The sequence below is a fragment of the Lycium barbarum genome, chromosome 5 (genome assembly GCF_019175385.1).
Source record: "Lycium barbarum isolate Lr01 chromosome 5, ASM1917538v2, whole genome shotgun sequence".
Lineage (NCBI taxonomy): Eukaryota > Viridiplantae > Streptophyta > Magnoliopsida > Solanales > Solanaceae > Lycium > Lycium barbarum.
Genome location: NC_083341.1, coordinates 89,221,755 through 89,236,108, shown reverse-complemented (window position 1 = coordinate 89,236,108; position 14,354 = coordinate 89,221,755). Strand labels below are relative to the sequence as shown.

General features: G+C 37.7%; 1 pseudogene; it reads right to left on the bottom strand.

Moving 5' to 3' along the window:
* Positions 1-11,557: 11,557 nt before the first annotated feature.
* Positions 11,558-14,354, bottom strand: part of LOC132642557 (kinetochore protein SPC24 homolog) — a 41,960-nt pseudogene continuing 39,163 nt past the window's right edge.

Genomic DNA, 14,354 nt, shown 5'->3' with positions numbered 1-14,354 from the left:
CATGACTTTCCTACCTTCCGAAAAACTAAGAGCCTATGTTCATGAATAGCCATATGAGATAAGATAAGAGGCATGTTACGAATGCGATAATAATGATTATGATTCTAAGTCTAAGGATTCTAAGGCCTATAATACTATGGTTCTACAAGGCTAATGATCCATATTATGATGCATTGATGTTGTTCATTGACCACACTCACCTTATATGCTAATTCCTTCAAGGTAAGGCATAATGCTTAAGAATGCTCCATAATGGAATAGGGGGCTCTCGACCTTATGTCACCCCGACATTGTTATAGATTGTCTATAAGCTCGAATGCATGTCCTATGACTAATGTTCCGAAAAGTTACGAGTCTATGTTTATAAGGGGTTCTATATGAGATTAAGGTAGGAGATATTCCATATATACTATGACAGTAATGATGATCCTAAGTTAGAGAATATAAAGTCTATTATGCGATATTATTACAAAGTTCATGCTACGAATACGATGCAATTCTCATAGATTGTCTTTAAATCCAAATGTATGCTCTATGGAAAGTTACGATAAGTTACGAGATATATGTGATGATAATAATGACGATGTTGATAGTGATGGTGATAATGATGACGATGGTAATAGTGATGACGCTAAAGATATTTATGGGCTTTTATGTATATATGTTCCTATGTATGACTATTATGGAACCCCGAGCTTATAAGGCCGGGTAGAATGTATATATTAATATAACGCACGCACACCTCTGCAGTTGGGTACGGATAACCTTGAAGCCTTGGTAGGGCCAGGTAGATATAACCCTGAAGCCTTGGTAGGGCCAGGTATGTGTAACCCTGAAGCCTTGGTAGGGCCAGGTAGATATAACCCTAAAGCCTTGGTAGGGCCAGGTATGTGTAACCCTGAAGCCTTGGTTGGCCAGGTATGTATATGATATAAATAGGTATATGATATAAGTATGTATAGGATGTGAATATGTATATGATATGTATATGTGCACGATATAGACATGAATATGATATATGTAGGAAAACCCTGAAAAATATGTGTGTGATATTGTCAAGCCACTTCGTGGCCGTATACAAATAACGTTTAATGTGTATGATCTATGATGATACATGTACCGTGATAATATATGATATAGGCATAAAAGATATCCTCCCTTAAAGGTTACGCAGGTTATGTCTTCATCTTATGTCTGATGATTCTCTATTATGCTTATTTCATTCATGCCTTACATACTCAATATAATATTCGTACTGACGTCCGTTTTCTTTGGACGCTGTGTTCATGCCCACAGGTAGACAGGGAGGCGATCCATATTTATAGGAGCCGATAAGAGGAGTTTTGAAAGAACTCCATTATTTCGGAGGTGCTATTGATTTACCATTTTATGTACATGTATGTTTTGGGCTCGACGGGGTCCTGTCCCGTCCATATGTCTAGCATTCTAGTAGAGGCTCGTAGATACATATGTGTGGGTAGTATGGTCTCACAATTTTGATAAGTGTATATACGTATATATGTATGTGTTTATTATTTTGATAGCCGAAAGGCTTATGCACATAATGGTAATTATGTTTTCAAATGAAAAATGATTTTTCTATGATTTGAGTATGAATTTGATGAAAGAACGCTTAACGAATATGATAGTAGCAGAATGAGCGGTGCTCGGTGGTTAGCCCCGGGTACCTGTCACGGCCCTTATCGGGTCATGACAAAAGTGGTATCAGATAAGTTCAGTCCGAGAAAGTGTCTACGAGCCGTGTCTAGTAGAGTCTTGTTTAGGGTGTGTTGCACGCCACATCTATAAACAGGAGGCTATAAGGCATTTAGGATGGTTACTCTTCTTTCATCTATAAGATCGTACGATAGAGATAAGCCATAGGAAATGAGATTCCTTATACTAACCCCTGATTGCAGCAGAAGAACGGTATTTGACCGAAGAAAGTGATTGATGATGTTGAAGTTACGGAGGTAAGCCCCTTCGTTGAGGCTACGTTATCGGAATATGTATTTATATGATAATGAATTGATTGTCGTATAGGTAAGGCAGTGTTCATATGACAGAGAAATTGACTAAATGGGTTTCTTGATGATAAGTTCAGTTATAAGTTGTGAACTAAGCAGATCGAATGAATCAGAACAAAGGTAAGCGACGACATGAAAGTTGTGTGTCGAGTAAGGTAAGAATATTGAGGTGTGATTGAAATGTAAAGCTGAAGGGTGAAAGGAAAGGTAAATAGGAAGGGATAATAGGGCAGATCGCTAAAGTATCAAGTACATCTCGAAGTGTGATATATGAGGTAAGTTTCGACATCTTTGTGCTTTTACTTGAAAGTGGGAGCGCTGAGGTATGTCGTACATATATATTGGCCCTGTGAGGCATTGTTGGTATTTGCTGCATGCAGGTTTTGAGATAGTAAGAAATATAGAGGAAACTCTGCCAAATTTTCCTAGAATCTAAAGGAGATAAGATATAAGCTTGTAATATGTCCTAACGGGAAAAGATGTTGTGAAAAAAGTAAGTGGAAAGACGGGATTAAGTTAGGAGTATCGTTGACAACTACAAGAGATTAGTTAAATACTATTTAATTGATAGTAACAATAATTATAAGATCGACATTGCTACGGTAAAGAGAAATGCTAGAGTAAATTTGGGAGACTGGTAGTGCTAAAACACGACATAAGAGAGGAATGGTAACTCCAATAGAGTGCGATACTGGAGTATTGGTTGGATGGATAGGCACGAGTAAGATACGATAAGTCTATTAGCAGAATAGAGTAACAACTTGACTGAGGAAGGGGTACGACGAATGTGAATCCATTGGTAAAACAACTTATATGGTAGAGTGTAAGAGGGCTGATTAGAAAGAGTAACGGGTTGAGTATGCTTACTTGGTAAGGTTTATTTTATTTTATTCTATGGGCAGGCTTGCGAACGAGGTAAAGAAGTATCACTCTATAGCGTTGATTATGATCGAGAGATAATGAGAGCATGGCAAGAACTGTAATACAAAGTATAGCAAGGAAATGACTAAAGATGTGACATGTCCTATATGAATAAAAGTGAATGTAAATATGAAACCAACAAGCGAGCCATGGATCAGTAGATGAGAAAGCTTATAAGACCTTGTTAGGGGAAAGTCCAGCATAGGGGTTCCGCAATGACGGGAATGATAGCAAGTAAGCTTGAAAAAAAAAGGAAGAGAGGAATCAGAGAAATGTGATGTGGAAGAGTAGTAGTAGTTTGTGATTTGTACAATTGAGAACATGAATGATATTTTTAGCTGGATGTAAAAGACCAAGACTATGGAAAGATGAATAACGAAATAGGACGATTGTTAGGAAAAGGATCAACACAATAAGGATGAGAGGGGATGATCAGAATGAGTTTTGGAAGCAAAGAAGGGATTGTACAAAGGTAGTATATTCTAAAGGACAAGCGGTACTAAGTTAAGAATAGGGTCCCACGTGCGAAGAATAAAGGATTGATTATAAAATGGGAGGAAATAAGATAAATTGAGAATGGTACAAGTAAAACCCTTAAAGGGGGGAAGCGAGTAAAGAGAATACGAGTGTAGAGATTGAAATGATGGACCCTAAGATGTGACAGATATATACTCTAAAACAAAGAAGTGAGAGTTATGCAGAAATCAGTCTAATGACTGGTAAGTAAACGAATACGAATTGAGCAGGCATCTGAGGATGCACTGGAAATCGTCCGCGAAGACCTTGAACCACGTGACATTAAGAGCAAATAACTCAATGGGTATTGTAAAGGATGGCGATGTGATACTAGAATGGAGGAAAAGGCACTAACGATAGAGTTGTTGTTAATGATATTGCTATTCATAAGTGACAAAGAAAAATGAGACCTAAAGTTGTTTTTTTGTAGAACATAAGATACGATAATCAAGAGAAAAATAAAGGAAGGAAGAGAGCATGACGAGATAAGTTACTACAGATAGACAAAATAGTTTTGGTATGAATGATCACCGAGCCTAGTCATGGTCGGGTACGCGAAACACCGAACCTACGTGGTCGGGCATGCTGTGTAAATGACATGTATATGAGTATGACTATGGATACGATATGTAAACGAGTACGATTATGAATACAGAGACGGATATGGATACATGTATATGTATAAGTGTGTATGTACACGAATCACGCAAGAACGATTATGTAACTTGCAAGTATTTATACGTCGCCAATGAAACCAAGTGGGTACCTAAAAAGAGGAGTAAGAGGTAAGCAAGAATAGTGTGGTCATGATACTCTGGGTCAGTTGAAGGAAAATATATGGTGAAATATTCGTGGAATCCCAGATAGCTTAACATTCGAGGACGAATGTTCCCAAGGGGGGAAGAATGTTACACCTCAGAAAAATTTTCGTTCATGCACAGTGAATAGACTGACGAAGGGTACGACGTATAAGATTTTTCGATAAGTAATAAATAGCATTTGAGGATCCTAATCAAGGTCCAAGGATATTTGACGTAAGGGAAGAAGGTTGTCAAAGAAAGTAAAGGATATGTTACGTGTCGGGTAAGAATTATGAGTGACAAGTTAACGATAGCTTAATGAAGTTTTAGAGAAGAGTTATAATTCCCTTTAGATGGTTAATGGAGTATTAAACAAGCTGTGAATACCCAACAGAGATGATGGTCTTCTGGTGGTGATCCACGACCATTTCCACGAGCCGTACAATGTTCCACGGACAGTGAAAGTGTCCATGGAAGTCCCGACGAACTGAATACGTTCTGATTATATAAATGTGTTCCCACTTCATTAAATTCATTTTCCCATATTCTTTCATCTCTCTCAAGACCTCCAGAAGGTTCCATACATTTCATCCACAATAATTAAAAGGAAAGCAAAGATCTATATCAAGATTTCAAGTGAATCAAGTGCAAGAAGCTCACTTGGGTTCCTACAAGTCAAGAATTCTCTTGGGAGTGAAGTTAGGGTTTTCTCCAAGTGAAGTATTACCAACCAAAACCCATTCCTATGCCTTCAAAGCTGACTTTCACGATTATTCCATGTTGTTTAAGGTATTTGAAAGTTGAAATACTTGGATTGTAGAAGGATAAAGGAAATGGGTCATAAACATGAGAATAATGAGATTTTGAATAGTAGTTTGGAATGAGTTATGAATTTTGATATGTTGTGATTATAAGTATGTTATAAATGGTATAGAGGACACGGGATAGGTATTATATGCAAGAAAACGTACTAGTATACTATGACCATGATTATGGATGAATTGAGGTGGAATTGTGAAACGAGGGTAAAGTAGATGAATGAAGATTGTTAGTTACGATATTGTGAACGTTATTATAAATGTTTGGGAGTTGATATACAATATGGTAAAAGTTGTATAAACAAAGGAAATGCTGCCCAATTTTCTCTAGCTTTAGTAATCACGTTCATGTAATCGATTAGCTAATGTGAATACGAATTCTCTTGAAGGTAGAAACATGAGCATTGAAGGAGAAAAATCAAGCGATGGAATTGTTAAACGAAAGAGGTATGTAAGGCTAGTCCTTTCTTTCTAAGGCATGAATCTTATGATATGAATCCTCCTATCTCTCCATGATTTTCCTACATATTGGGAACTATGAATCTACGAGGATAAAGAACTTCATATGAGATAAAGAAAAGAGATACGTTACGAACATGACAATACCGATGATGAATCTAAGTCTAGAAATCATAAAGTTCATGATATGATATTCCTACAAAGCTAATGATCCTTATATGATTCCTATGATAGTATTTTCCTTACCCCTCCATGACTATCCTACCTCCGGAAAACTAAGAGCCTATGTTCATGAATAGCCATATGGGATAAGATAAGAGGCATGTTACGAATGCGATAATAATGATTATGAGTCTAAGTCTAAAGATTTTAAGGCCTATAATACTATGGTTCTACAAGGCTAATGATCCATATTACGATCCATTGATGTTGCTCATTGACCACATTCACCTTATATGCTAATTCCTTCAAGGTGAGGCATAATGCTGAAGAATGCTCCATAATGGAATCGGGAGCTCTCGACCTTATGTCACCCTGACATTGTTATAGATTGTCTATAAGCTCTAATGCATGTCCTATGACTAATGTTCCGAAAAGTTACGAGTCTATGTTCATAAGGGGTTCCATATGAGATTAAGGTAGGAGATATTCCATAGATACGATGACAGTAATGATGATCCTAAGTTTATAGATTATAAAGTCTCTTATGCGATATTATTACAAAGTTCATGCTACGAATACGATGCGATTCTGATAGATTGTCTTTAAATTCAAATGTATGCTCTATGGAAAGTTACGATAAGTTACGAGATATATGTGATGATAATAATGACGATGTTGATAGTGATGGTGATAATGATGACGAAGGTAATAGTGATCTCGCTAAAGATATTTATGGGATTTTATGTATATATGTGCCTATGTATGACTATTATGGAACCTCGAGCTTATAAGGCCGGGTAGAATGTATATATTTATATAGCGTGCGCACACCTCTGCAGTTGGGTACGGATAACCCTGAAGCCTTGGTAGGTCCAGGTAGTATAGCCCTAAAGCCTTGGTAGGGCCAGGTATGTGTAACCCTGAAGCCTTGGTAGGGCCAGGTAGATATAACCCTGAAGCCTTGGTAGGGCCAGGTATGTGTAACCCTAAAGCCTTGGTTGGCCAGGTATGTATATGATATAAATAGGTATATGATATAAGTATGTATAGGATATGAATATGTATATGATATGGATATGTGCATGATATAGACATGAATATGATATATGTAGGAAAAGCCCGGAAAATATGTATGTGATATTGTCAAGCCACTACGTGGCCGTATACGGATAACGTTTAATGTGTATGTGCTATGATGATACATGTACAGTGATAATATATGATATGGGCCTGAAAGATATCCTCCCTTAAAGGTTACGCAGGTTATGTCTTCATCTTATGTCTTATGATTCTCTATTATGCTTATTTCATTCATGCCTTACATACTCAGTACAATATTCGTACTAACGTCCATTTTCTTTGGACGCTGTGTTCATGCCCACAGGTAGACAGGGAGGCGACCCAGATTTATAGGAGCCGATAAGCGGAGTTTTGAAAGCACTTTATTATTCCGGAGGTGCCATTGATTTACCATTTGTTGTACATGTATGCTTTGGGCACGATGGGGTCCTGTCCCTTCTATATGTCTAGTATTCTAGTAGAGGCTCGTAGTTACGTCTGTGTGGGTAGTATGGTCTCACGATTTTGATAAGCGTATATACGTATATATGTATGTGTGTATTATTTTGATTGCCGAAGGGCTTATGCACATAGGTATTTATGTTTTCAAATGAAAAATGATTTTTCTATGATTCGAGTATGAATTTGATGAAAGAACGCTTAACGAGTATGATAGTAGCAGAATGAGCGGTGCTCGGTGGTTAGCCTCGGGTACCCGTCACGCTCCCTAGACGGGTCGTGATAATGATGCCCCTACAAGTAAGAAGGGATACTTAGTGATTCTAATTATGATTCAAAAGACAATTGAGGCGAGAGAAGAAAGCTCGTTGGAGAAAGTTAAGGTAAAAGGTGCCTTACCCCGTATACAAACGTACCAGCAGGTATTCCCGGCAACTTACGGGGTTAGAAGCTGAACGAATCAAATCGATACAATCGGAACGGATTCAAGAAATTCTGCAAACATCAGTCACTGTCGACGGACCGTCACTGTGCACCGTCAATATGTTTCTACAATCGGTGATCTGTAGGGGCAAGTTGACGGACCGTCGACACGACGACGGATCGTCGACCAGCTCGTCGAACCACCTCTCTAGAATATTCCAGTCCCAGCTATAAATAAACAGCCCTTGTTCATAATTTTCAGATTTCATCTTCTCTACAGGTCTTGAAGACTCTAGAATATTCTCCATATCATGTTAGTACATATCCAAGAGAAAAAAAGGATTAATTAGCAATAATCAAGGGAAATTAAGTATATGGGTGCTCATTAGGGTTAATGGAAGCTAGAAATTCCTTTGGAATTGAAGTTGAGATTTTCTCCAAGTGGAGTATGTTCATCTAAAGACCATTCCTATGTGATCAAAGGTGAGTTTCACATTTAATTCTTGTTACTAAGAATATTGAGTAGTTGAAAGACATGGATTATGGAGGAAAGTAGAGTATAGTGGTATTCTTGAATATTAACTTGACTTGAATTATAGTTATTGACATGTTAAGGATACAACCTTGTGGTGAATATTACAAATGATGTTAAAGGAGTATTATATGAGAATGAACATGGTATTATGTCATGGTTATGGTTATGGGTGACATTGGAAGGGCATTGTAAGAATTGAATAATGTTTAACTTGAAGAAGTTTATTGATTATGATGTCTTGGGTGTTGTTAATGATATTTGAGAGTTGTTGATTATATAGAGAAAGTTGTAGGAACAAAGGAAATGATGCCCAATTTTCGTTAACCTTTTAGTTGCTTTAGTCTAGATTTAAGCATGTTCTCAATGAGCTAAATTTGTACGGATTCTCTTGAATGTAGAATCGCGAGCTTGGAATGAGAACTCTTAGTCATTAAGAAGACATAAAGGTATGTAAGGCTAGTCCCCTTCTTTCAAAGGAATGACTTCTATATTATGATTTCTTTTCCATACTACCATGACCTTCTTACATTCCAAAAGATGAGAGTTAAAGATTCTTAAGAGTTTCTTATGAGATATGTTCTATGACAGTGATGATGATAATGATGCTTTCACGAGCTAGATACTCCTATGTTTATGATTTCATTGATGTTATTCCTTGTTGTTGTCTCACCTCATGATATTAGTTCTTTCAAGGCGAGGCGTAGCGATGATGATTGTGCCATAACATAATCGGAGGTTCCCGACCTTACGTCACTCCGATATGATTGTAGCTTTGATTGGGCTCACATATATGCTTATTTTTATATATGATTACACCGCACCTATACGTCCAAGCAGCACCACTACGCTGGGCGCAGTGGGCGGCTTATGATAATGATATAACGCCGTGTCTATATGGCACGGGCAGCACCACTAGTGGGCAGTGTAAGATGACTATCCCGGACGCGGGATACCCGAACGCGGGCTAGTGATGACATATGACTCAGACAGCTTACTTATATCTTTATATATGTGTTATTATCTGGTTTTAAAGGTAAAAGTCAGCATGCATGATTCCGCCTCAAGAGGCAAGTAGTTACAGTTATCATTTCTTCTTATGTTTTCTATATTTCCTTATTATGTTACCATATATGCCTTACATACTCAGTACATTGTTCGTATTGACGTCTTTTTCTTTGTGGACGCTGTGTTCATGCCCACAGGTAGACAGGGAGATGGTGCAGACACTTAGGAGCTTACTCAGTAGTTATACAGGAGCATCCCACTACTCCGAAGGTGCAACCTATTGGTATATTCTTTTGTGTACATATTTGGGGCATGGCGGGGTCCTGTCCCTTCCTTATGACTTCAGTATTCCGGTTAGCGGCTTGTAGATACTTATGTGTAGGTAATAGATGTTATGAGACTTCTTTAGCCTATACTTTGTATATCATTTTGTAGCCTTATGGGCCTATGTTTGCACCCATGTTTTGGGAGATATTTAGAGATTATTTCATGATGAGTCTGTTGTTGAGAATGATGTATGTTCAGGCTGAGTATGATAGACAGCATGATGAGTGTTGCTCGGTAATCAACTCGGAGTACCCGTCATGGCCTACTAGTTGGGTCGTGACACTACTCCTCGAACTTTTAAGTATACAATCAAGATAACATAGGCCTCAATTAGACTATTTACCTCATTTACTAACCATTTTTAAACACAAATAGAGCTTAACGAATTATGGACAACATTTCCCTTGAAAGATTACAACCCTTCAACTTCCCATTCCATCCAACATCAACCCCATTATCCACAACAACCATGACAACACTTACATATCAAAATATACTCAAATCCATTCCCAATAATCTTCTAAAAATGACCCCATAGTCACTATTTTACCCTTCAACAACTTACCACTTTCATAACTACCTTCTCTTTACTTAAAACCACTAACACTCTTAGTAATTAACTTAAGTACAAAGGTAGAAATCATTTACATACCTTGAGGGGTCTAAGATTCCAAGGATTAGCTTCAACTTCAACTTCCCAAGCTTCACAACTTTTATGAAACCCTAGGAGCAACCTTTTTCTTCACAAGCTCGAGTTTTACGGGGCTCAGATCTTACCAAATCTCCAGTATTATGATAGAAAAATATTGGGAGTAAATATACTAGGGTTTTCTCTGACTTGGAAGAGAGAAAATGAGAAATAAAGTCGTGGGGTCATATATTTATACTTGGAACTAAAACTTCCAGCAGTGTTGTTCGACTCGGTCGACCCGCGCCTGCAGATTCAAGGCTACGAAAACATAATGACGCCGCACAACGACGGTCCATCGACATGTCAACTGCCCGTCGAAGATGACTAGTGTCTGCAGATTTTCCTGAATCAGTTCAGGTTGCGTCGATTCAATTCGTTCAACTTCTAATCCTGTAAATTGCCAGGAATACCTACTGGTACCCTTGTACACGGGGTAATCTTGTAAATTTGCATTTTCGATCGTTTTGTAAGAAATATATTTTTGCAAAAATAGGAATTTTTATGTCACGTTCAAAAAATTGGCAACTTTACAAAAATAGCCATTTTTGTGTCACTTCTTAAAAATGGCTAGTTTACAAACATAGTCACTTTTTTGGGTTGTCTTTCAAAGTGCAAAGTAGTCATTTTTGTGGTTGTCTTAAAAAAAGGCCACTTTGTGAAAGTAGCAGCTTTTTCAAAATGCCCGGGGTAGGGGGGGGGGGGGGGTTAGGAAGTGAGAGGTAGTGAGTTGGGGGGTTGGAGGGATTGTATTGGTATTTCCGTCAAACCAAATACTAGAAAATGTTTTCCATCCATAGGAAAATCACTTGTTTTCCAAGAAATCATTTTCTAAGAAAACACTTTCCATCGTACTAAACACACCCATAGGTGAAGTTATTTTACTTGAATTACAACTTATACGGCAAAATTTGTAGTTCTCTTGGAACTTTTGCGAAGGGGCAAAAAGAGAAGATAAATTATCCGTTACTCCATCTTTCAAAATTTATAGCTGCATGCCGTTGATATTCTACTAAAATAGTATTTTGATTTCTCCGCTAATATATTTAGATCAACTTTTTTTGGGATACATTTAGCATTTCTAAATGTAAATGCTGATACATTAGGATCAACTTAAACAATCTTAAAACTAAACTGGAAATGCAATGATTCCTGTACTAGTTAAAGCTAGTTACAGGAAATAAGCAACATCTTAGCGAAGCCTCCACACACCTCTTGTACTACATAATACAAACTGAGTCAAAGATGAGCACCAAACCAAACGAACAATAGCGAAAAGAAAAATGAAAGGGTGGATGCCCGGAATTATTTCATTTCCCAGAAAGCAGACAGTAAGAGAATTAACAAGTAAACACAAGAAACAGTGTACATATGAGAGATATGATTAGATTAAATCTGATCAGCCAGGGAGATGAGGTACTCTTAACTATCCAAGTGATAACTAAGACTCCCTTGAGCAATGTTGCTTCTTAATAATTAATCAAGATGTTGTTACAAGTGTCAAAGGTAGTCAGCTTTGATGGATGAAACTTGAAATTTTAAACCACCTTCTTATCTCTCTCCACGATTTCTAGGATTGATCAAGGTGAACCGAATTGCTGCTGAATTCATACAATCTTGAAAACCAACATAAAAAGGTGAAACAAGAAAAGAATAAAAAATCTTATCTTAGCAAGCAAAGTAGGATACGGCCTGATATTTTGGATTGATCATCCAAGTCCGGGATGATACTTGTAGCAGAGGCATACAATGATAGCCTCATCCTACAAGATAAGAGGGGAAGATTGCATGAAATTAAACATATACATGAAAGAAGCTCTTAAAGCAGTAATAGAGAAGAAGCATTACAAGAAATAATAGCTAGAGAGAGACATGGGAAGATCACTAAATTGATCACTAAATTGCTATTTTAACAAACTAACCAAACAACAATCGCACACTGGGAGTACTACATTAATATAAAAAGTATTTTAAAGAAGAAAAGAGAAAGAAAAAGGAATTTTCTGGATAAAGACACTAGTATCCTTGGTACAGGATATTCTGCAAGTGGTTATCCGTCTACAGAGTGTAAACCACTAATGAAAAAAAATTAACACGTCTGATAAGTTTCAATCCCCAGATGATGTTCATGAGGTAAAGCTGCAGCGGAAGCCGAGATTCTATTGAACAATTTCCTAAGTTTAGCTAACAATTAATATAATAGGCAACTGTAAAAATTAAATTTTCAAAAGGAAAAGAAAAGATAGATGACGATTCAGTTCCTCATCTTTGGCCTGGTGCAAAATGCTCCTCTGTCTCTCAGGTCTTGTTCGGTTGTCCTTAACTTTCAATTTATGCAGATATGGGAATTGTTTAGAGATCTACTGAAATGGACTTGAAATGTCACAACCTTCTTGCATTTGATGGATAATCTTAAAAGAGAGAAATCTTAGGTGTTTCGAGAACAAGGTTGAACCCATCAGCAGAGGTAAGAACACTTAGGTGCTTTCTTCTCATTTGTCAAACCCTTGGTGGCTAGAGTTACCGGTACATGTGCTGGTGAGAGGAGTGAGGTGCACGCAAGCTGGCCCGTACACCACAATTATTCAAAAAAAAAAACAAGTATACCTGTTTGTGACTGATGTCCTTTTGGTTCATTACAGAATGATTAGATACGGGAAAAACCCTCAAAGTTCATTAGTACTCTTCAGAATTAGAAATCTGTGGATGTAGTTGTCGTGGAATATCATACAAATGGTGGTCACCGAACACAACATTGGGAAATGTACTAGTGGCGTAAACCCTGGTGATTAGTCCTATCATACAGTTTTTTTTACCCCTCCCAAGGAGCTCCCCCGTTTTGCTCTCTTGGTGACTCGAACCCACAACCTTAAGGTTGGAGGTGGAGGGTGTTTACCGCTTGAGCAACCCCCTCTTATCTCCTATCGTACAGTTTAAGCACCTTCCTGGTGCTATTTAGTATTGAAATTTTTACCCTTTTTTTTAAAGTGCTAATTGTATCTATATTTCATTGGAGCAAAACATTACATGGGTTGTACGAAACCATATTTACATAAGAACTCCATAACTCTACTGTCCTGTTCCTATATTGAAATTTTTACTTACCTGCTCCAAAAAAGGACCTCATGACCACAAAAGAGAGTTTGGAAGGACAATGATGCTGGTTCAAACGAAAATAAGCAATATTTCCATCTTCCAATGAAGTCAAAATTAATGAACATGAAAGGGAAAGGGGAAGAAAACCCTGGTTTCTTGCAGAGGCTGGCGAATAAGGAAAGAACAACCAAATATGAAACATAGAATTTTTTACAGATAGACAGACATGTTAGGATTTTAATCCCAAATCCGACCTTTGTAAGCAGGTTCCCAGGAAAGATTGGAGGGTCACAGCTGGACCACTTAAATACCAACCTCCTTAGACAGAACCTACTTACGCCGTGATGTAAGCGAAGAATAAATAGCACACACAGATTTATAGTGGTTCACCCTCAATGTGAGAGCTACGTCCACGTTGCTGCTGCAGATCTTATTAAAGAATAAATATTACAAGTGTTTACAACACTCAACCTCACAACCCCAATCCCAATTACACTCAAGAATCCTTACTAAAAATTCTCTCAAAGACTTCTCTTACTTAAGCCTTTCACTAAGAGTATTTCTCTTATATTTTTCTCTCTATGGGATGTGTTGTCTTGTTCAATTTTTGGTCTGTCTAGCAAATGATAAAGCTTCCCTATTTATAGGTATGAGATGAACCTATTGATGTCATTAGTGACTCAAGTAAGTACTTGACAATTTTCCAAAGACAAGGAAGATGTTTTCTTCCTCAAAACAAGGGAAGTGTTTTCTTCCCTAAAATAAGGGAGGTGTTTTTCTTCCTCAAAATAAGGGGATGGACCCAAAACATCTCCCACTTGAAGACTAATTTTAATTTGTCTTTACACTTTGATCGATGCAACAGCTCTTTCCTAGTTTCATACTTCGTGCAGGCCAACTGAAGCTGAGCATAGCTTCAGTTTGTCTATCGTCACTGCCTTTGTCAGCATGTCTGCTGGATTCTGACTCCCTGCGATCTTCTCAAGCACTAGCGCTCCATCTTCCAAAGCTGATCTAATGAAATGGTACCGGAGTTGTATGTGCTTCGTTCGAGCATGG